The following is a 24,786-nucleotide window of genomic DNA, read 5'->3' on the forward strand; positions in this document are numbered from 1 at the left end:
AACATTGTATTATCTCCCAAAGGTCTTCTATTATTCCTATCTCCTAGCGTTATATACCGCAACCCATTGCAGCAGGAAATGGGCACAATTTAGGACATGGCCTCAACCTGTTTTGGCGAAGTTCAGTCAAACTAAGCCATACCCAATCCACTCTCAAGAAGGCCTACATTCTGGTAAGTTGTATCCTTTTTGGGGACCTCTAATCAGGACTGTGTAACCTAAACAGGGACGGTTGAAGAGTCTTTTGTTATATATCCAGAACAATAGAATGGATTAGGGCAGACAGTAGCATAATGTGCCAACAAAGTGGTGTATAGTGATGGGCGAAAAAATTAGACCAGCGCAAATCTGCGGCGAATTTCCATGTTTCGCCGGCGGCGAATAAATTTGCGAAACTCCCGCGAAAATTTCCCGACACGCTTCCAAAAAGTCACTGGTCTCAAAATCGTCGTGGGTCAACACTATTCAGACGCCCATTAACCCTGGCGTAGAAATTGACACGATCGACTTTTCGGACGTGTGTCCAAAATTGACGCGGGCATAAATTTTCTAGTTTCATGAAGTGACATTTTGCGAATTTCGCGTAAAAATTATTGGCGAACAGAAACGGGTGAAATTCACCCATCACTAGTGGTGTCTATTTAACTGCCCTTGGCTGGCTGCATCCATAATAAGAATTTAACAAACCTGCAGACCCCCAGAAGTTATCAGTCAAATCTGGGCCACAGAGCACACCAAAAAAGAATTGCAGAAACAAAGTTTTATATATAAAACTATAAAAGCTGAGCACTTCTAATAATAAGCAAATGTTATATTTTCTTGGCGCAGTTTCTGTTCAGCAGACCACCCACATCAGGTATCACAGCACAGGCCTGAATGGCTTGTAAAATCATTGCGCTGCTAAATCAGAATTCATTCTAGTGCTGCTACTGATTAATAATTACATTGCACAACAATTCACTTGCCATAAATTCTACACAGCATCTCATTGCTTGCACTTATAATGTAGCAGAAATTATGCTTCTAACTGCAAATTTGCCGTTTAGGATAAAAGGGAAATTCCTGATATTTATATTTTTTTCCAAATCACTGTGTTTCTGGGGCATTCTACAAAGCTGGGTGGTTGCGTGCTCCAGGCCCGGACTGGCAATTTGTCAGTTTAGGCATTTGCCCGGTGGGTCATTCCATTTATAGCCAAGTTGGGCAGGAGAACCAGTGAGCTGCCCAATAGTATCCAAAATTGCTACTCGCCAAATAGGTGCCAAAGTTGCGAGCCCCCGAACGGGATCCGAAGCTGCAAACCGCTGAGGAGAACAGAAGAAGCTGCTGGATGAGGACCGCCTGCCAAATTTTAGAAGTAATGTTTTTTTCCATGACCACCAATGTTTTTTTCTTTTTAACTTTTATGGGGCGGGGTGCCCTGACCACCAAAGGTTAACTTGGGGGGACCCTGGCCACCAATGGTTTTTCAACTTGAGGGGGGCAGGCCGACAGCCAATGTTGTTGTTATTTTTTTAAACTTGGGGGCTTGGCCACAATGGGCTGGTTTTTTTAACTTGGGGGCTGGCCATCAATGGGTTGTTTGTTTTTTTTAAACTACGGGGGGCTGGCCACCAATGGGCTGTTTTTTAACTGTGGGTGGCCACCAATGTTTTTGTTATTTATATTGGGAGGTTGACCACCAATGGTTTTTTTTTAACTGGGGGGTGGCCACCAATGTTTTTGTTATTTAACTTGGGAGGTTGACCACCAATGTTTTTTTTCTAACTGGGGTGTGGCCACCAATGTTTTTGTTATTTAACTTGGGAGGTTGACCACCAATGAGTTTTTTTTCAACTTGGGGGGCTGGCCACCAATGGGTTTTTTTAAATTGGGGGGCTGGCCACCAATGCTTGTTTTTTTTTTAATTGGGGGGCTGGCCACCAATATTTTTTTATTTTATTTGGGGCCCCTGACCACCACTTGTGGAGGGGGGAGCTTGCAGCCCATGTTGCACATTTATATTTGGGCTGCTTTGATTATTTTGCCAGGGCTGCTTTTTATTCCCATTCTGGCTCTGACTTGCTTCCATAGAAGAAACAAGCAGCATCCGGCTTCCATTGCTGGGCTAGAAGGGCAAGCACTAACACTGGTAAAGGCGAGCACTAACATCTGTAAAGGCAAGCACTAAAACCAGTAAAGGCGAGCACTAACACTGGTAAAAGCAAGCACTAACATCGGTAAAGGCAAGCACTAAAACCAGTAAAGGCGAGCACTAACACTGGTAAAGGCAAGCACTAACATCTGTAAAGGCAAGCACTAACACCAGTAAAGGCAAGCACTAACATCGCTAAAGGCGAGCACTAACACCGGTAAAAGCGAGCACTAACACCTGTAAAGGCAAGCACTAAAACCAGTAAAGGCGAGCTCTAACACAAATGAAGGCCATACTGCAGCATATACTGTATAAAGAGCAAGTTTAGATACAATGTAAATATGACAAGTTTTTGAACAATATTAGGCATATGTATGGTGAGAGATGATCAGACATGATGGAAAAATTTTATTGGGTGCCATTGAAGAAGCCCAAACATCTGCAACATTTTAATGATGAATCCTTAGATAGAGGTACAATTTTTTTTTCTAACTGCATATCTAATGATTCAGCTTTTAACGTTAGTAGAGAAAACAAACAATATAAATGGTGGCATAATGGTAATAAGTGTATGGCCTCATTATGTGTCTGGTGCTGCAATAACGACCATACAATGATACAAGATATGGTCTGATTTGACCATCTACTCTTCTGGGCCACTGGCTGTTATACCGAGGGGTATTCCAAGAGCCAGGGCTCAGGCTGGCCACATAAAGATCAATTTGGCCAAACAGTTTCAACCAAATTCACCATTGTTTTGATTGGCCAGAACAGAATAGACAGCTGACTCATGGTTCTGGCTGGCATTTGCATTGGGTCTTTGATCCAACGGAAAGAAGATTATTCCATTCATTTAATCAGATGAGTGAAGCGTGGATTTCCACAAGATCCAGTGGCTTATGGTTTGGATATTGTTCAGTGCACATATTCTCCTTGTTGGGGAATATGCTTCTACTCATGAGCTTTCATTACTAAATGGCAGCATTGCCCATTATTAAAGGGCATGTAAAGTCTAAAATAGAATAAGGCTAGAAATGCTGTATTTTGTATACTAAATATAAACATGAACTTACTGCACCACAAGCCTAATCAAACAAATGATTTATACTTTCAAAGTTGGCTACAGGGGGTCACCATCTTGTAACTTTGTTAAACATCTCTGCAAGACTAAGACTGTGCACATGCTCAGTGTGGTCTGGGCTGCTTAGGGATTGTCATAAACAAAGCTGCTTGAGTTCTGCATGGCTGGGAAGTAAAGCAGGGGCTCCCCCTGCTGTTCATAAGTACGATTGTTTCCCTGCTCAGCAGTTAGGGACCGTCTGACAATTCCTATCCACAGCAGTAAATGAAGGGAGAATTTCACTGCATACAGTCAGGTTTCTTATAAAAACTGTACACATTTTTTAAATAAAGTATATTGGAGATAGGTTTTTTTTTATGGCACAACAGAACTTTATTTGCTTTAGTAGCCACAGAATGACACTGCCCAGAATTAGACAACTTGTTATCTACAAAGACCCCTAGATCCTTCTCATTTAAGGAAACTCCCAACAAACTGCCATTTAGTGTATAACTTGCATTTATATTATTTCTGCCAAAGTGCATAACCTGCATTTATCAACATTGAACCTCATTTTCCAGTTTGCTGCCCAGTTTTCCAACTTGCATCCTACATGGAACCTATAGTTCTGCACAATTTAGTATCATCTGCAAAAATAGAAACATTACTTTCAATGCCCACCTCCAGGTCATTAATAAACAAGTTGAAAAGCAAGGGACCTAGTACAGAGCCCTGCGGTACTCCACTAACAACACTGGTCCAATTAGAAAATGTTCCATTTACCACCACTCTTTGTAGTCTATCTTTTAGCCAGTTCTCTATCCAGGTACAAATACTATGTTCCAGGCCAACATTCCTTAATTTAACCAGTAACTTTCTCTGTATGAAATGCTTTAGCAAAGTCTAATTAGATTACATCCACTACCACAATGCAGAATCGAGGTCCCTGCTCACCTCCTCATGAATGGCATTTAAATTAGTCTGGCAAGATTGAGATTGTTATGCATAAAACCATGCTGGCACAAACTCATATTATTATGATTTGCAATGAAGTCGAGGATCTTAACCCTTTAAAACCCCTTCAAAAAGCTTTCCTACTACTGACATCACCCTAACCGGCCTATAGTTTTGAGGCTGAGAACGGGATCCCTTTTTTTAAAGGTTATGTTTTATTTATTTTAATAAACATTACAAACAAAAACATTAACAAATCAATAAACAAAGAGCTTTCGGGTATTGAAGTAGAGTTCCAGGCTCACAACCCCGGACCGACAGCGATGGGATCAGATAAACCATAATGACAAATACTGCTCTGTGTGCATCCAATCAGCCCAAAAATCAGCTTTTTCTTTATCACTGGTGCTCCCAGTTCCAACAGTGTTCCGATTCAATGCAGAAATGATCCAGCAAGCAAAGGTAAAACAACATGGGACAAAAAACAAGCTGGGAAGGTGCAAGATATAGAACCACAGAGACAGTACACAATGTTTTGGGGTAACAACCTTTCTTCAAGTGTTGCTACATATCTATTTACCCTTGCTTTCTGAAACAAATAACACTTTGTTGTATTGACAAGTCAGGCCCCGCTGTCACTGCTCCATGTTGATCCAAATGTTTTGGTGCTTGGTTCCTCTGCTCTGTGTGCATCAGATAGGGTTCATTACTGTCAATAGGGATGTAGCGAACGTCGGAAAAAAAGTTCGCGAACATATTCGCGAACTTGCGCAAAAATGCGAGCGGTTCGCGAACGGTTCGCGAACCCCATAGACTTCAATGGGAAGGCGAACTTTAACATCTAGAAAAGACATTTCTGGCCAGAAAAATGATTTTAAAGTTGTTTAAAGGGTGCAACGACCTGGACAGTGGCATGCCAGAGGGGGATCAAGGGCAAAAATGTATCTGAAAAATCTGCCTGTGTGTGCTTGGAAGAGATAGTGTAGGGGAGAGCTGTTAGTGATTTCAGGGACAGATGATAGTAAGTTTGCTGGCTAGTAATCTGCTTGATACTGCTCTGTATTGGAGGGACAGAAGTCTGCAGGGATTTGAGGGACATTTTAGCTTAGGTAGCTTTGCTGGCTAGTAATCTACTGTTCTCTTTAAACAACTGCCATACGTTGACCTTGTAGGCATTGTTTGCCCAGTTTTTTTGGACGCAGCCACTGAAGCACAGTTGCCAGAAAAAATATGCCATATAAATGCTGAAAATAGTCATTTTTCGCCATACGTTGACCTTGTAGACATTGTTTGCCCAGTTTTTTTGGACGCAGCCACTGAAGCACAGTTGCCAGAAAAAATATGCCATATAAATGCTGAAAATAGTAATTTTTCGCCATACGTTGACCTTGTAGACATTGTTTGCCCAGTTTTTTTGGTTGCAGCCACTGAAGCACAGTTGCCAGAAAAAATATGCCACATAAATGCTGAAAATAGTCATTTTTTGCCATATACGTTGAGTCAACGTATGGCAAAAAATGACTATTTTCAGCATTTATATGGCATATTTTTTCTGGCCTCTGTGCTTCAGTGGCTGTGGCCAAAAAAACTGGGCAAACAATGCCTACAAGGTCAACGTCGTTGACCTTGTAGGCATTGTTTGCCCAGTTTTTTTGGCCACAGCCACTGAAGCACAGAGGCCAGAAAAAATATGCCATATAAATGCTGAAAATAGTCATTTTTTTGGTCGCAGCCACTGAAGCACAGTTGCCAGAAAAATTATGCCATATAAATGCTGAAAATATAAATTTTTTTGGTTGCAGCCACTGAAGCACAGAGGCCAGAAAAATTATGCCATATAAATGCAGAAAATATGCATTTTTTTGGTCGCAGCCACTGAAGCACAGTTGACAGAAAAATTATGCCATATAAATGCTGAAAATATAAATTTTTTTGGTTGCAGCCACTGAAGCACAGAGGCCAGAAAAATTATGCCATATAAATGCAGAAAATATGCATTTTTTTGGTCGCAGCCACTGAAGCACAGTTGCCAGAAAAATTATGCCATATAAATGCTGAAAATAGTAATTTTTTTGGTTGCAGCCACTGAAGCACAGAGGCCAGAAAAATTATGCCATATAAATGCTGAAAATATGCATTTGTTTGGTCGCAGCCACTGAAGCACAGTTGACAGAAAAATTATGCCATATAAATGCTGAAAATATAAATTTTTTTGGTTGCAGCCACTGAAGCACAGAGGCCAGAAAAATTATGTCATATAAATGCAGAAAATAGGCATTTTTTTGGTCGCAGCCACTGAAGCACAGAGGCCAGAAAAAATTAAACCAGTAGGGTTTGCACCCTAGTTTGTAACGGTGGCGGAGGGAGGAGGAGGACGCTAAAGGACAGCTGTGTGTGGAGTCATGAGGCTTGAAGAGAAGGACAGCTGCATAGAAGTCAGAACAAGTCTTCCGGCGTGCAGTAACCCTCCGAGATCCACCCCTCATTCATTTTAATAAAGGTCAGGTAATCGACACTTTTGTGACCTAGGCGAGTTCTCTTCTCAGTTACAATCCCTCCTGCTGCACTGAAGGTCCTTTCTGAGAGCACACTTGAGGCTGGGCAAGACAAGAGGTTCATGGCAAATTGTGACAGCTCTGGCCACAGATCAAGCCTGCGCACCCAGTAGTCCAGGGGTTCATCGCTCCTCAGAGTGTCGATATCTGCAGTTAATGCCAGGTAGTCCGCTACCTGCCGGTCGAGGCGTTCTTTGAGGGTGGATCCAGAAGGGTTGTGGCGCTGCCTTGGACAGAAAAACATTTGCATGTCTGACGTTACAGACTGGCCAAAGGGCTTTGTCCTTGCAGGTGTGCTCGTGGCAGGATTACTGGCACCTCTGCCCCTGGAATGTTGATGAGTTCCTGAAGTGACATCACCCTTAAAAGCATTGTACAACATGTTTTGCAGGCTGGTTTGTAAATGCCGCATCTTTTCGGACTTGTGGTATGTTGGTAACATTTCTGACACTTTATGCTTGTACCGAGGGTCTAGTAGCGTTGCGACCCAGTACAGGTCCTTCTCCTTAAGCCTCTTGATACGGGGGTCCTTCAACAGGCATGACAGCATGAAAGACCCCATTCTCACAAGGTTGGATGCAGAGCTATCCATCTCCGCTTCCTCATTATCAAGGACTGCATCATCCACGGTCTCCTCCCCCCAGCCACGTACAAGACCAGGGGTCCCCAAAAGGTCACCACTAGCCCCCTGGGAAGCCTGCTCCTGTTGGTCCTCCTCCTCCTCCTCCACAAAGCCACCTTCCTCCTCTGACTCCACTTCTGGCACCTCTCCCTGCGTTGCAGCAGGTGCCTGGGTTCGTTCTGGTGATTCCGACCAGAAATCGTGCGCTTCCAGCTCCTCGTCACGCTGGTCTACAGCCTCATCTGTCACTCGTCGCACGGCACGCTCCAGGAAGAAAGCGAAGGGTATTAGGTCGCTGATGGTGCCTTCGGTGCGACTGACCATATTTGTCACCTCTTCAAAAGGTCGCATGAGCCTGCAGGCATCGCGCATAAGCACCCAGTAACGGGGGAAAAAAATCCCCAGCTGTGCAGATCCAGTCCTACCACCCAGTTCAAAAAGGTACTCGTTGACGGCCCTTTGTTGTTGCAGCAGACATTCCAACATAAGGAGCGTTGAATTCCAGCGAGTCTGGCTGTCAGAAATCAAACGCCTGACTGGCATGTTGTAGCGCTGCTGAATGTCAGCAAGGCGTGCCATGGCTGTGTAGGAACGTCTGAAATGGGCCGACACCTTTCTGGACTGGGTGAGAACGTCCTGGAATCCTGGGTACTTGGAGACAAAACGTTGGACTATTAAATTTAACACATGTGCCATGCAGGGCACATGTGTTAAATTGCCTAGTCTCAACGCTGCCAACAGATTGCTTCCATTGTCACACACCACTTTTCCGATCTGCAGTTGGTGTGGGGTCAGCCACCGATCGGCCTGTGACTGCAGAGATGACAGGAGTACAGATCCGGTATGGTTTTTGCTTTCCAGGCACGTCATCCCCAAGACAGCGTGACAACGGCGTACCTGGCACGTCGAATAGCCTAGGGGGAGCTGGGGGTGCACAGGTGTGGAGGAGGAGAAGGAGGACCCAGCAGCAGAGTAAGAAGAAGAAGAAGACGAGGTAGAGAGCGATGGAGGAGTAGAGGTGGTGGCAGAACCGCGTGCAATCCGTGGCGGTGACACCAACTCCACTGTTGTTGTTGAGCTACCCATTCCCTGCTTCCCAGCCATTACCAAGTTCACCCAGTGGGCAGTGTAGGTGACATACCTGCCCTGACCATGCTTGGAGGACCATGCGTCAGTAGTCATATGGACCTTTGGCCCAACACTAAGTGACAGAGATGCGGTAACTTGGCTCTGCACATGTTGGTACAGGTGTGGTATTCCCTTTTTAGAAAAAAAATTGCGGCTGGGTACCTTCCACTGCGGTGTCCCAATTGCTACAAATTTGCGGAAGGCCTCAGAGTCCACCAGCTGGTATGGTAAAAGCTGGCGGGCTAAGAGTGCAGACAAGCCAGCTGTCAGACGCCGGGCAAGGGGGTGACAGTCAGACATTGGCTTCTTACGCTCAAACATGGCCTTCACAGAAACTTGGCTGGTGGCAGATGACTGGGAATGGGAACAGGTGGTCAAGGTGGAAGGCGGAGTGGAGGGTGGTTCAGACGGGTCAAGGAGAGCAGAGGTAGAGCAGTAAGATGCTGGACCAGAAGGAGTGTGGCTTTTAGTTTGCCTGTTGCCTTTGAGGTGTTGCTCCCAAAGTGCTTTGTGCTTGCCGCTCATGTGCCTTCGCATAGAAGTTGTACCTATGTGGCTGTTGGGCTTACCAAGGCTCAGTTTCTGACTGCACTCATTGCAAATTACAATGCTTTTGTCAGAGGCACACACATTAAAAAAATCCCACACTGCTGACTTTTTGGAAGTGTGCGATCTGGCGGTAACAGTAGAAGTTGGCGGAGTTGGCGGTATTGGCGGCAATGGCGGGTGCGTTGGCCGGCTGAACACAGGTGCCGATACATGTTGTTGCCCTACTGATCCCTGCGGGCTGTCCTCCCTGCTTCTTCTAAGTCTTATTCTCCTACTGCCTCTCTGACTCTCCGTCTCTCCATCTGAACTACCCTCCTCTTGCTCTCTTCTACTAGGCACCCACAAAACATCAATCTCCTCATCATCATTCTCCTCAGATGCATCAATTTCTTCTGACACATCACAGAAGGAAGCAGCAGCGGGGACCTCCTCCTCATCACTCATTATGTCCATCTCTATCGTGTTCTCTGCCAGAATTAAATCTGGTGTAAGGTCCTCATCTCCTTCATCTTCTTCTGGCAATAATGGTTGCGCATTACTCAGTTCAAGAAACTCATTGGAAAATAACTCCTCTGACCCCAGTGAAGAAGGGGCACCGGTGGTGGAGGAAGTGTTACGTGGGGTGGCCATAGCAGTGGAGGATGAGGAGGATGTTGTGGTAAAGTTAGAAATGGTAGAGGATGGGGTGTGCTGTGTAAGCCAGTCAACTACCTCTTCAGCATTTTGGGAGTTCAGGGTCATTGGCTTTTTAAAACTGGGCAATTTGCTAGGGCCACAGGATTGCATAGCAGCACGGCCCCTAGCACGGCCTCTGCGTGGCGGCCTGCCTTTGCCTGGCATTATTTTTAAAAAAACAACAACAACAACAAAAACTCAGTTGGTTTTTCTGGAAACGATAATACACACAGCTAGATGGCGGGTTGAAGAAAACACTGTGCAAATAATGCCTACAAAGTCAACGTATACACTACTACAGCGGTGGATACGGATTACGTAAAATATATGAATGCTGCTTGAAAAAAAGTAACTCAAGTGGTTTTTCTAGAGACGATAATATTATCAATATTTAGACAAAATGTGAACAAGGTCACACAGCTCGATGGCGGGTTGAAGAAAACAGTGTGCAAATAATGCCTACAAGGCCAACGTATACACTACTACAGCGGTGGATACGGATTACGTAAAATATATGAATGCTGCTTGAAAAAAAGTAACTCAAGTGGTTTTTCTAGAGACGATAATATTATCAATATTTAGACAAAATGTGAACAAGGTCACACAGCTCGATGGCGGGTTGAAGAAAACAGTGTGCAAATAATGCCTACAAGGCCAACGTATACACTACTACAGCGGTGGATACGGATTACGTAAAATATATGAATGCTGCTTGAAAAAAAGTAACTCAAGTGGTTTTTCTAGAGACGATAATATTATCAATATTTAGACAAAATGTGAACAAGGTCACACAGCTCGATGGCGGGTTGAAGAAAACAGTGTGCAAATAATGCCTACAAGGTCAACGTATACACTACTACAGCGGTGGATACGGATTACGTAAAATATATTATGGCTGCTTGAAAAAAGTGACTCCGGTGTTTTTTCTGGAGACGGTAATATTATGGATATTTAGACAGAATGGGAACAAGGTCACACAGCTCGATGGCGGGTTGAAGAAAACAGTGTGCAAATAATGCCTACAAGGCCAACGTATACACTACTACAGCGGTGGATACGGATTACGTAAAATATATTGTGGCTGCTTGAAAAAAGTGACTCCGGTGTTTTTTCTGGAGACGGTAATATTATGGATATTTAGACAAAATGTGAACAAGGTCACACAGCTCGATGGCGGGTTGAAGAAAACAGTGTGCAAATAATGCCTACAAGGTCAACGTATACACTACTACAGCGGTGGATACGGATTACGTAAAATATATTATGGCTGTTTGAAAAAAGTGACTCCGGTGTTTTTTCTGGAGACGGTAATATTATGGATATTTAGACAGAATGGGAACAAGGTCACACAGCTCGATGGCGGGTTGAAGAAAACAGTGTGCAAATAATGCCTACAAGGCCAACGTATACACTACTACAGCGGTGGATACGGATTACGTAAAATATATGAATGCTGCTTGAAAAAAGTGACTCCGGTGTTTTTTCTGGAGACGGTAATATTATGGATATTTAGACAGAATGGGAACAAGGTCACACAGCTCGATGGCGGGTTGAAGAAAACAGTGTGCAAATAATGCCTACAAGGCCAACGTATACACTACTACAGCGGTGGATACGGATTACGTAAAATATATGAATGCTGCTTGAAAAAAGTAACTCAAGTGGTTTTTCTAGAGACGATAATATTATCAATATTTAGACAAAATGTGAACAAGGTCACACAGCTCGATGGCGGGTTGAAGAAAACAGTGTGCAAATAATGCCTACAAGGTCAACGTATACACTACTACAGCGGTGGATACGGATTACGTAAAATATATTATGGCTGCTTGAAAAAAGTGACTCCGGTGTTTTTTCTGGAGACGGTAATATTATGGATATTTAGACAGAATGGGAACAAGGTCACACAGCTCGATGGCGGGTTGAAGAAAACAGTGTGCAAATAATGCCTACAAGGCCAACGTATACACTACTACAGCGGTGGATACGGATTACGTAAAATATATTATGGCTGCTTGAAAAAAGTGACTCCGGTGTTTTTTCTGGAGACGGTAATATTATGGATATTTAGACAAAATGTGAACAAGGTCACACAGCTCGATGGCGGGTTGAAGAAAACAGTGTGCAAATAATGCCTACAAGGTCAACGTATACACTACTACAGCGGTGGATACGGATTACGTAAAATATATTATGGCTGCTTGAAAAAAGTGACTCCGGTGTTTTTTCTGGAGACGGTAATATTATGGATATTTAGACAGAATGGGAACAAGGTCACACAGCTCGATGGCGGGTTGAAGAAAACAGTGTGCAAATAATGCCTACAAGGCCAACGTATACACTACTACAGCGGTGGATACGGATTACGTAAAATATATGAATGCTGCTTGAAAAAAGTGACTCCGGTGTTTTTTCTGGAGACGGTAATATTATGGATATTTAGACAGAATGGGAACAAGGTCACACAGCTCGATGGCGGGTTGAAGAAAACAGTGTGCAAATAATGCCTACAAGGCCAACGTATACACTACTACAGCGGTGGATACGGATTACGTAAAATATATGAATGCTGCTTGAAAAAAGTGACTCCGGTGTTTTTTCTGGAGACGGTAATATTATGGATATTTAGACAGAATGTGAACAAGGTCACACAGCTCGATGGCGGGTTGAAGAAAACAGTGTGCAAATAATGCCTACAGGGCAAATAATGCCTAAAAGGTCAACTTATACACTACTACAGCGGTAGTAAAATAAAAAAAAGTAAAATAAAAAAAAATGAATATTAAAAAAAAAAATTAAAGTTGGTGCTGCTGAACTACTAGGAGCAGCAGATTAGCACACCAGTCCCACTCCCCAACACTGCTAGACTAATAGCACTGGGCTCTTATAGTAGTAGTAGTAGTAGTAGTAGTAGTAAAACAACAAAAAAATAAATAAAAGCAGTCCTTACAAGGACTACTGTTATTGCAGCAGTCAGCAGATGAGATCAGAAGCAGGACAGCTGCCCACTGCAGCTACATACAGAGCACTGCAGTAGAAGGTAGATTACTAGCCAGCAAAGCTACCTAAGCTAAAATGTCCCTCAAACCCCTGCAGACTTCTGTCCCTCCAATAACAGAGCAGTATCAAAACGATTACTAGCCAGCAAACTTTCAACTGTCCCTGAAATCACTAACAGGCAGCAGCTCTCTCCCTACACTATCTCTTCAGCACACACAGGCAGAGTGAAAAAAACGCTGCAGGGCTTCGGTTTTTATAGGGAAGGGGAGTGGTCCAGGGGAGAGCTTCCTGATTGGCTGCCATGTACCTGCTGGTCTGGGGTGAGAGGGCAAAAAAAAGCGCCAACAATGGCGAACCCAAAATGGCGAACGTCGCGCGACGTTCGCGAACTTCCGGCGAGCGCGAACACCCGATGTTCGCGCGAACAAGTTCGCCGGCGAACAGTTCGCGACATCTCTAACTGTCAACATACAGTATTTGGCTTAACCCAAAGACAAAAGTCCTAAAGCTATATTTACCATATAGGCAATTGAAGGCACTTGCCTAGGTCAACAGTTAAGGGGTGCCTATAGTTGGCATGACAGTCGGTCATTTGCCATTTAATCCAGCAAAGCCATGGGGCTACTGCTAAGAAATGCAGAATTAGACATTTGAGCATTACACTCAATAGGCATGGAAAGTCCATGGAAGCAGAGTTTTCTCAGAGCAGAGGGGACAGTAAATTGTTGCATTTATCTGTTGTATTTGCAGCTGGCTGAAAAAAAGGCAACCGCTGATTGGTTGCTATGGGTTACAGCCCATAGGTAAAATTTACCCAGTGTTGGCAAATGAGCCTCAATATATATATATATTGTACAGGACTCCAGGGGTGGGTCCTGGACAGCAGGTATATTTCCCCTTTATTCAGGTACCTGGAAGGTGCACAGCAGGGCTAATTACTGCAGCAGTGCAGGAGTTAAGAGAGCCCTGAGAGTTCAGGAGGGGGGTTGGTAGACACACGTGAGGTCTGCAAGAGAGAAGTGTGTTTGGAAACTGCTCTCCTGACTGGGAACCAAAAGCTTTGCAAGGCTAGGTGAGCCTGATCCCTGAATGGGAATATGAACTGTTTTCTTTCAATTCTGATGTGCATGAAAGTGATTGTTACTTTATGCTGAAGACTATGTTTAAGTTGACTTACTTTACCTGCTGAGGATACAGCTTGTTTACGTTGTTAATGTTACCTGCTGAAGATACAGTTTGTTTGTTTGAATAAGGAATAAAAAGACATTTATTCTACTACTGTGTTGTGGCCGTAGTGCATGGGCGATCCCCCCCTGAACTTTACAATATATATATATATATATATTTATATATTTATTTATTTATTTCTGAGTTAAAACAACTAAAATGATTATAGTAAAAAAACAACGAAAGAAACCAAAGCTCCAAGTGTGGCCCCATTTAGCAAGGCAGCTGTGCATTTTTGGGGCCCCTCGTATCATTCAAGTCGATTGCATCAAGTACAGGCCAAGCTTAACATTATCGAAGGCACCATGGAAAATTCCACTCCAGCTCCGCAGCCCAGTAAACCATTCAGCAAAAGCACATTAAGGGGCAGTGAAAAACAAAATACTTCCATTTCTATTCCAAACAAACCAAGCAATCGGCTGCTCTGAACAAACCAATGAGAGGAGCTGGAGGTTAATGGTTTACATAAACACACATTCTCTCCTGCAAAGGCTTCTTGTTTCAGCCCAATGAAAAGGGGCCTGGAAAAAATTCTTTTTTTAACAAGAATGTTATTTTTAATGAGTACTTTGTTTTAACGAGATGGATGAGAGTGATGCCGCGGTTGTGCAAGTACCATCATCTTCTCTGTCGCCCCACGTGGACTTTCTATAGATGCAAATTCCAGAGAGATCTCTAGCTTGCAAGGGCTTATAATACACACACGCTCGCAATATATGTTTTTTTTGCCCAGAATGACTAATAGCAGGTGTCTCACTGCAACTTGACCTCAATCTGCTTTGACAAATCCTGTACAAGGTATTTTCACCCCGAATTGCGTAGTTTCCAGCATTGATGTGCGGAGGTGGCAAAGACAGAGTTAGTGTGCATAATTCAGATGCATGTATAGGTAAAACAAATAAATAGCACCCCGGACCAGTGGTCCCCAACCTTTTTTTATCCATGACCTACATTTAAATATTAAAAGTTGGGTAGCAACACATGGAAGAAAAAGGGCTGTGTTTGGTTATCTAAAATCCTTATGTGGCAAACTACAGGCAGTTCTTTTTAGGAGTACAAATGGTCTTTATGCCTCCAAAACTTACCACCAAGTCAGAAATTCAAAAATGAGTGAGCAGCATTTCTAAGATATGGGTGGGTGGAGCAGAGGGTTATGGGTCCTTATTAGGAAACCTCTGTTTGCAGGCCCCCAATATCAGGGTTCTGCTATAGTAATGCTAGCAACCCTGGGAGTAACATCTCCCCCTTGGGTCCACATTCTCCCCCTATACAGAAAGGAGGAAGAAACCAGCATTTGGTGCCAATACAGAAGCCCATGTATTACTACGGGTTTAAAAAACTTTAAAAACATTGACATGGGCCCCACAATTGCCGCACATATAATAGTGTTAGGCAGCCAGTGATACTTTAGACCTGGGCTGTTCAACTAGCGGCCCAGGCCCTGTATCCGGCCCTGGTGTGCCCCCCCCACATGAAAGTCTGCCTGCTGTTATGTGCTTACCATGTGTAAACTTTAAAAGGTATCAGTACAGAAATTAACTGGCCCCTGCATTGTGTACACCTCGAATTTAGACTGTAAACTCCTGCATTGTTCCACTTGTAACACCTCTGTGCCATACTTTGCCTGCCCTATGCTCCCTGTGTGTGCCATACTCTGCCTGCCCTATGCTCCCTGCACGAGCCATATTCTTCCTGCCCTATGCTCCCTGTGTGCGCCATACTCTGCCTGCCCTATGCTCCCTGCATGTGCCAAACTCTGCCTGTCATATGCCCCCTGTGTGTGCCATACTCTGCCTGCCCTATGTTCCCTGTGTATGCCATACTCTGCCTGCACTGTGCTCTATATGTGTGCCATACTCTGCCTGCCCTATGCTCCCTGTGTGTGCCATACTCTACCTGCCCTATGCTCCCTGTGTGTGCCATACTCTGCCTTCCCTATGCTCCCTTGGTGTGCCATACTCCGCTTGCCCTACTCTGTACCCTTTGGGACGTAAGCTAGTAAGGATTGTTCTGGGGTTTGTCAGCATTTGTAAATTGTTGTTAGGGGCCTTAAGGTGTTTAATCATGTGCTGGGGAGGTGCTGTGTTATCCACTGGGGAGGAGGCGTCGACATATGGATTTAAGGGTATATTATTATCACATATGAGTGATATCCCTGCAGTGAACACCAACCATTTGTGTTTTTTGGTGTATTACATGGTCTTAAAAGTTCTTGAGATAACACGGGTGTGGTTTAAATGTGTGTGGTTTAAAAGGGGGCATGGTCAACACTGGCTTCCCTTATCAGCCCTCCACCATGTACCACAGAATTCCTGAAGAATTGACATCAGCAGAGGGACTTGTGGCCTAAAGCAAAGGCAAAAACTGCAAAGGGATCAGACTTTAGGCTTCAACATGATAAAACTAAAGGCCGGCACAGGCTTTGCCCTATGGGATGACAGCGAAGTTAGATGACAGTTTAACCTTGGCAGTGTGAGTCACCAGCAACGAGAGATAAAGCCGCTGTGAATTAGTTAATTATCTATCAACGTAACCTCAGACAGTTCTGCAGGTGCTAGTTTCATGTTTTGACCCGACCTGCCAGGTGACATTTGCTGGGAAAAAGCATAATTACTACTGATTAACATAAACAAAACCTGCCCTGAATAATTATATAACCTTCCCAGGGAAAATGCACTTACTGTATAGCTCAGCCTTCAGAGGAAATTCAGTAGTTATTTTGTTGATCTAATGGAGAAATAGTGACAGATACCTCCTTGGAACATTCTAGAACTTTGTAAAGTATATTGGTCAGTGATTAACCCCTGCTCACTGCAAAGACTGCTGCCTTCTACAATGATCTGTGACGATAGTTAAGATGTATGGGCAGGCACAGTTGTATGCAGAGCGTAGTCAATTTTAGTATTCTACAATTATGTATATTAAATGGTTTCTAAGTGAGCTCTGTCAAGCTTTATATTTTTGTTTCCTGGCATAGCTTGATTGTGCTGTTGGCCTAGGTCATAACTAAACCTTAACTGGGCCCCTTGGAAAAAAATATATATGTGACCACCAGCCCCACAACCACAACATGTGAACCCACTCGCTGCATATCAAGCTGCCAGCACAAGCATGCGAGTGGGGATTGGGGGGTTCTTACCCACCCCTACTAATCTCCAGGTCTACAACCCTGTTGGCAAACCTTACTAAGACCAATGAAATCATTGACGTACAAAGGTACCCACCGACAAACAAATTTAGACAGTACAGCCAACTGCTCCTTCCTTGAGTCTGGCACACCTTTCTAGCAGGTAAAAAGAATTTGGGTAATACATTTCATCTGTTAATGTACAATGTTGCCCAGTTTCATGGTGGATCAGCAGAGGAGCAGATGCTTGAACTCCAACCTTTGTTCACCACCCTTGTCAGGCTCCAACCTTTGGTCAGCAGTCTCTTGAAGATCAAACCTTTGTTCAGCACCCTTGTCAGGGTCCAACCTTATGTCAGCATCCTCTTGAAGGTCCAACCTTTGGTCAGCACCCTCGTCAGGGTCTAACCTTTTGTCAGCACCCTCTTGAAACTCCAACTTGAAATTAGTTTAGATATAGAAAGTATCTGTGCATCAATAATTCATTCGTAGTTTCAAGAAAATCCTGGATATCAAATACAAATTCACCTCAACTGGCCTTCAAGCTAGACTTTCAAGTGCATCTAGTAGATCAAACAACCCATTTGTCTTATTCTAAGCATTGCCAGCCTTCAAGCTGAGCACCCCATTGCTCCAATCCCCCCTCAAGGGAGTGAGCCCCACAGTTCAGGAACCACTGTTTTATGGTATATAGGTTCTTTCTTGTAAAACCTTATCTTAACAGCTCAAGAACACAAGTCCTGCTGAGTAACATGAAGGGAGTCGCTCGCTGTAGATGACAAACAATCTCCTGCCATTTATTTTTAGCATTTTTTTGATAAAGTATGCATTAGAGTGCTTAATTAATCCTCTCTGTTGCACTTCTGCGCCTAAAGTTCAGCATCTACCGACAACAGAACATTTAATTTATAGAAACATCCACATTCCTCAGAGACTCAAGAACATATGGATTCTATCAGACTACTTAATGAGCTGACTGAGCACTGGGCCTATACAACACGCACAGTATTAATGTTGCCTGATGATGAAGGGGGCCATGCTGAGGGCAGAATAGATGCCATCCATTGGTGATGATTACAGTTTACTGAGGATCAGCTGCAGAAATAACAGGCTGGGGTAAAGTTTGGATTCACCTGTCAGAATGCAAAAAAAAAAAAAGATTAATGGGTCTCCAGCTTTCTGGGAATGAATGGGGCCAGGCTTATGTCCCGAAGTGACAGCCCCTAGGATTTCTCCTTATAAATCGCTCTAATTTAATATTACATTATAAAAAAAGCTGTCTAACTCCACGTCTGAAGGCCAAGTACAGGCCAGGTTTTAAATATATCCCTCTACTAGTCAACGAATAGTTCTGTTATTCCAATAGGCTCACGTGTCCTTAGCCACGGTTAAATCTAGGAAATGGCCAGATACCCCTATAGCACGTAACATTATTTTAATTAGACATTATATAGGATATTATTAATCAATTCCATGGACGATTGTACAAACGTTTAGTTGAGTCTCTGCACAAGTGAAGTTCTTTTTTAAAGGGGAACATACACCCACCGTACATTAGGCAGTGTGTTTAATGGGATACTATCATGGCAATATTAGCCTTTTCAAATATTATATCATGTAGTGCTGAGCAGGTCTCTCTTACACAATAATCATAGGGTTATTTCTTTGGCCTTGCTAAGCTTCCTTATTTCACCAATGGGATGGGTGAATTTAACCCGCTTTTGCTTCCCCCAAATTTTTTGTGACACACTGCAAACTTTTTCTTGACATGCTACAAACTTTTTTGACACGCAACATTTTTTTTTGACATGCAACATTTTTTTTTCTCCCATTGAAGTCTATTCAATCCTGGTCAACAGTAACGCTTCTTTGTGAGAAAGAGCAAGGAAGCAAAATTGATTACAACTTTTTTTTAATGTAATTCTTTTATTTTAAGTCTAATCTATTCTACCCACCATTTTTGTGTTACAGTCCCTTCACAACTGGGGTCCTAGGTTTGATTCCAGCCAAAGCATACATACTAGTCAACAAGCACAAATACAGGAATAGGATCCGTAATCCAGAAACTTGTTATCCAGAAAGCTCCAAATTATGGGAATTTTGTCTTCCATAGAAACTTTTAATCATCTATTGGAAGCAAAACCAGCCTATTGGGTTTATTCAACATTTTAAAATAAGTGGAATATGTTTTGATTTATATTTGGAGCAGGGGCAGAACCACAGAGTGGGGGGGAGGGACAGGTTGGGGATGAAGTTGACATTTTTGAATGGGCCCATCAGCTGTACATAGGTAGATGAGGGAAAAGAAATATTTTAAGCATATAGGGGCAAGATGGCAGCAGTAAGGCCAGTCAATAATGGACAAACTGTGGCCCTTCTTATATTGCTCTATTGCTGTATTACAATGCCAAAACACCCTCCCCCACCATCATAATCTTTGGCTATTGGTGAGTCCTGTGAAGTGTACAGCTAAAGAACCATAGACGGGGCAACACTGATCTAAATAGTTCATTTTCTCCTTTCTGTCTCATTCTTGCCCTAATATAACTGTTACCCCCCCCCCCCCCCCCAAGTCTTAATCCTGACAACCAGAGCTGAATTTCGTTGCTGTCCCCTTGATGCATGTGCAATACCTGTCCTCCACCTCACCCTTCCTCTTTAAAACTGCCACCCTATGCATGGGCCCTTGAGTGCCTATATCAAAATTTGGCCCTGCTTACAACTGCTCCTCTGTGTGTCCTGTCCTATTAGCACCCACTTAACAAAGCCCTCGCAATGTTGAACGCCCTGCCTTGTGAAATAGCAGTTATATAAAATAACAGCTCTTGTACCATGGGGGACACCTCGTTATTTCTTCATAATAAGCTTGGCCAACAATCTTGTCTAATGTCAGTAATTATTCTGCCCCCTCCTCCGCATATAACAGTAAAATACGGCCCTGGCCTAGCCCTTTGTTACCAGGTACCAATAAATGTCAGACTAGTGAGTGGCTCGCACCAAAGGAAATTATTGTTTTTGTTGTTCAAGGCAGAGAGAACATTTACTTAATGACCTGACTCCCCCAGACATTCCAAGCTGTGCCATGAAGAGTCCCTCACCTGTCAACAGTGTCTGCAACAACTTCCAGATGTTCCAGGAGAAACAGATAGAGGGCTGGAAAGCTGGAGAAGAATCTTCTCCCCATCATCCTGTGATGGAAGGAACACAAATCCAACATTATGTACAATGCAATACACACTATGTAACATTATCACTCATACAGAGAGGATTGCGACAAAGTTTCAAAACTGAAATATTTAAAATATTGTAAAATATATTTTTTTCTGAAGGAAAACATGAATAAGGAAAACATTCAACCATTCCAGGGTGATCAATACATTATTTCAAAACTCTTGGTAATACTTCTGTTGTTACAGAGGGTTGATATATGAGCCCCATAGTTATACACAGTACTATCTGTCTGTACTAGTGATGTCCAGGGTTGACCCAAAACCCACGGTGACCGGTGACTTGACCAGCATTTGAGTTGAAATTAGGGAATGCACTGAATCCACTGTTTTAGGATTTGGCCAAATCCCAAATTCTTCACAAAAGATTTGACTGAAGACCGAACCAAATCCGAATTGGCATATGCAAATTAGGGAAACAAAGGATGAAAGAAAATCGTGTCCTTGTTGTATGATGAAAAGTCAAATGATTTTTAAGATTCGGATTCAGTTCAGCCAAGCACTTGGATTGGGCCAAATATGAATTCTGCTGAAAAAGGCCAAATCCCGAACCGAATACTGGGTTGGGTGCATTCCTAGTTGAAATTTGACAAACCATTGCCAGTTAGGTTTAATTGTGGGGAAGTAACCAGAAGTAGTGTACAGAGCAAGAAGGTGCAGGTACAGGTAGGGTGTGGAATCTAGATCCTACATTGACAACACTTTGAGGGGTTAAGGGTCAGGTGTGGGCTACGGGGTTTTATGGGTTAGTGTCAGATTAGGGTCAAGTTTTTCCCTGACCCACAAATCACTTGTCTGTACAGATGATGAGATCAGTTGCTTGTAATGGAGAATCCCAAAATTGATCAGTTTACATGGATCATGGTAGGCCATGGTTGTCTCATGTCTTGCAAGATTGTTATAACACAATGGGGTGGGTTTGCGATGTGATAAGAACCTGTTGTGCAGCCAGTCTGGTCAATGGGGGCTGGTAAGACAAAGGAACCGTTTTGCAGTATTTATTTATTGCAAATATCACCTCTACTACCATAATAAGTGGTTCATGGATGTGCACCTCTGCATTTATGCAAACCCGCTAATCACAGTTAAGTGGTATGGACAACAATCACTGTACATCACACAGTTTTTTATACGCCCCAAAACAAGATCCACTTCCTCCTGCCTCTTATTTTCAGGGACAGGCACGAAATGCAAAAGTATGTATTGTCGCACCTAAAACCTCCTTGTGTGTGCTTTCAGAAAGGCAGATGGTGTGCCTATCAGTGTATTTGCAAAGATGGTCATCGTATTTGTGCTGGAGGGGAAGATGCACCATCCTACAGCTTAGCACTATGGATCTGGGATAGAAGTGCAGTAGAAGTTGATGGAGTATAGGTGAAAAAGTGACTGATGAAGCCGTCCAAATCCGGTTTACCCCTGCTGCCTCTAAAGACTGAGCTCTTTTATGGTCTAAACTCTAAGTTACTCATAAATCTCAACTTGAGTTGCTCGATCTTACGTAATGATGGTATTTGTGTACTCAGTTACGATTGGCTGCAGCTAAAAACACAGTCGGATAGGGAGAGACGCAGGTGGGGGGAGTAGAGTTTCCATTTACCATGATATCCTATAAATCGACATAAAGACTTTATGACATAGGTAAACTGTAACGAAGGCTTGGCCTCTAGCAATCAATATACCTTTTAAAACACGGTCGTTTGTTTGCCACGGCTTGGCCTATACTACTTGTTTTCCAATTGTCCCTTTAGGCAATCAAAGGATCCGTATACACCAATATCCGGCAACAGCAACAATAGAGGTTAAATAGTGCTCACTGAGTACAGTGTGCTAGTAAAGGCACTTACACGTCAAATAAAAGCTACCAATTCAGTCCTTCCTGAGAGCAATGCCAGCTTCTTGGCCAAGTAAAATAATAATATCCAATTAGGACGAGGGCTTCATTGACTTTGTTAATGTGCTCCTCGCCCGAAGGCCTGCAGTTACCATTCTTGTGATCCAATATAGTCCAGTTCAACGTGGGTATATCAGGAAAGATGTGTATGACAAGCTTTAGACTTACTCTTCCTTACCCATTCACCATTTGACATCAAGTGTTTAGGCAACCAATTTTTGTTAAAATAAAAAAGTGAGCCCAGGTTAAAAAAAAATTATAATAATTTAAAAAATTGACCAATTTGGTCAACCATGTACTTGGCCAAACTGGCCCAGATCCACCTGCTTTGCCCCTGGGCCATGATTGGATCACAGTAGAGGCCTACAGAGGCCCTTCAGGAGAGCCCTGCTAATACATTCTTCATCTGATGGGATTGGCTAAACTTCCCAAAAGATATGGAGTTTGTATGTTCTCCCTGTACCTGCACAAGTGTCTCTGGTTACTCCAGTTTCCTTCCACACTTCAACTAAAGGCAGGTTAACTGGCTTCTGATAAAACTGACCATAGTGTGTGTGTGAATGTGACATTATATTGTAAACTCCCCTGGGGCAAGAATTTATTTTAATGATGTATAATCTCAATGCTGTGGAAATGTGCTGGTGCACCATGCTGAAAAGGCTCCATACACAGGTCAATAAGCTGCCAACTTAGTCTGGAGGGGCAGAGCCATTACATATCCTCTGTTTTTCTAAAGAGCATGAGAGTCAAGGGGATTTAAAGAGGCATGAAAAACAGTGAAGCACACGCAGTGTAGGACTGGTCCATTGGGACACCAGAAAAAACCCAGTGGGCTCCACCAACCCAGAACCGCTTCCTCTGGCCTTTCTTCCTGATTACAGCTGCAACGTAGATAACAAGGTTCGTGTGGTGGAGGGAGGGGATGCTGAAGCGTAGGGTTTTTTTTTGGAGGACCTGACCTCATGACTTTGGGGCAGCCCAAGTTGACCCCAGACCAACAGGCCAACTCTGAGCGTGCACCCAGATTTCCCGACCTCAGGACCCGAGCATGCTCTGTTCTATGTATATAATTCATGTGATTTAGTTGTATAATCACATTTACTTTACAGTGCTACGCAATATGAATTAGGGAAGATGCCATGTCACCCTTTGACTTAATGGAGTAGGAATACCATTTTACACGTGGGCTGCCAAAAGTTAGACACCCTTAACTGACTACTTTTACTTACCTGACACGTCGGGCCAGTGCTCCTATCAGCAGAAATCTGCACCGGCCCAGTGTTATTCAAGCGAGCACCATTGGGTGATCCTCTTCCTGCTTCTTCGGTTTTTAAATTACCCAGGGCAGACACATGAGCAGTAGAGCGAAATAGCTGGGTATTTTATTAAAGTTCTGCTTTTCGCTCTACTGCTCATGCCACGAGAAGACCCGAAGAAGCAAGAAGATCATCTCTCCGTGGTGCTTGCTAGAAGAACCCCCGGACCGGTGCGGTTTTCTGCTGTTAGGAGAACCGGCTCGTGTGTCAGGTAAGTAAAAGTAGAAAATGGTATTCATACTGTGACAAGAAGAATATGATGTGCTGAATCAACAGGGCTTAATGGTAGTTTGCCTTTCCCAGCCCTTTAAACAAACAAAAATCACCAATGTGAATAAAATTATAAGGGTCAAAATAAGGACGGTGACTTTTCCTATGAAACTAAATCCATTCAAATGGTCCTTTTGCTGAAAGCCAGCGCCATCTATTTGTATACCACCATCAACACAAGCCAAAAGCGCAAGCCCCATGGGAAATGATTAACCCAAAATAGGACTTGAAAAGACACCAATAAAATAAAGAGAAAACTTACAGGCGAACTGATAAGGGATTGAATGGAGGTGACTCAAACAGGAACAAGCAAAGACTGATAACTCACAGATGCAAACGTTGGCACGTAGACTGCACTTTAATGAGACATTTCTTTGGTCAGCAGATTTTATGACTGCTCTCCAGAAAGTTTGTTTGTAAAGCTATTCAGCAAGACTAGACTGGAGATATTTCATAAGAGCTTATCCCTCTGCTTATTCATACTTCAGATAAGCTCTTTCATTTGTGTTTACCTATTCAAGGTTGGTGTTGAATAAGAACAGATCACCAATACTACTGTGCCTCCCTCGCCCTCCCCCCCAAAACCCTTCTTTTTAAGGTTTTAGTTGCATCGGTTTAAAGGGGTAGTTGACCTTCAAAGTTGCTGACAGCAGCATTCTAGGACAATTGTTCATTAGTCTTCATTTTTTATTGATTTATTTCTTAAATATTTACATTTTTTCTGTTCTGCAACTGTCATGCTTGGAATTTCAACTGCTTCAAAGTGTTTGCTATGGCTTAATTACCCTAGTAACCTAGCAGCAGTTTGGAAGTCTGAAGGGAAGATGAATGGGAGATGGCATTAAAAGAAAGATAAGCAATAAAAACTAAGAATAACAATAACATCGAACAGTCACTGTCATCTGTATTTTGGTGACCCCCTTCCCCCCGCCCATCAAGCACATTGCATTCTCAGATGAGGGCTTGAAAGTAAATTTAAAGGGGAATTTCTTATTTAAGAGAATAAAATCTGATGAATTTGATGCAAACAGTGGACAATGCCCCTCCAGCC

Source organism: Xenopus laevis, chromosome 5S, assembly GCF_017654675.1.
Source record: "Xenopus laevis strain J_2021 chromosome 5S, Xenopus_laevis_v10.1, whole genome shotgun sequence".
Lineage (NCBI taxonomy): Eukaryota > Metazoa > Chordata > Amphibia > Anura > Pipidae > Xenopus > Xenopus laevis.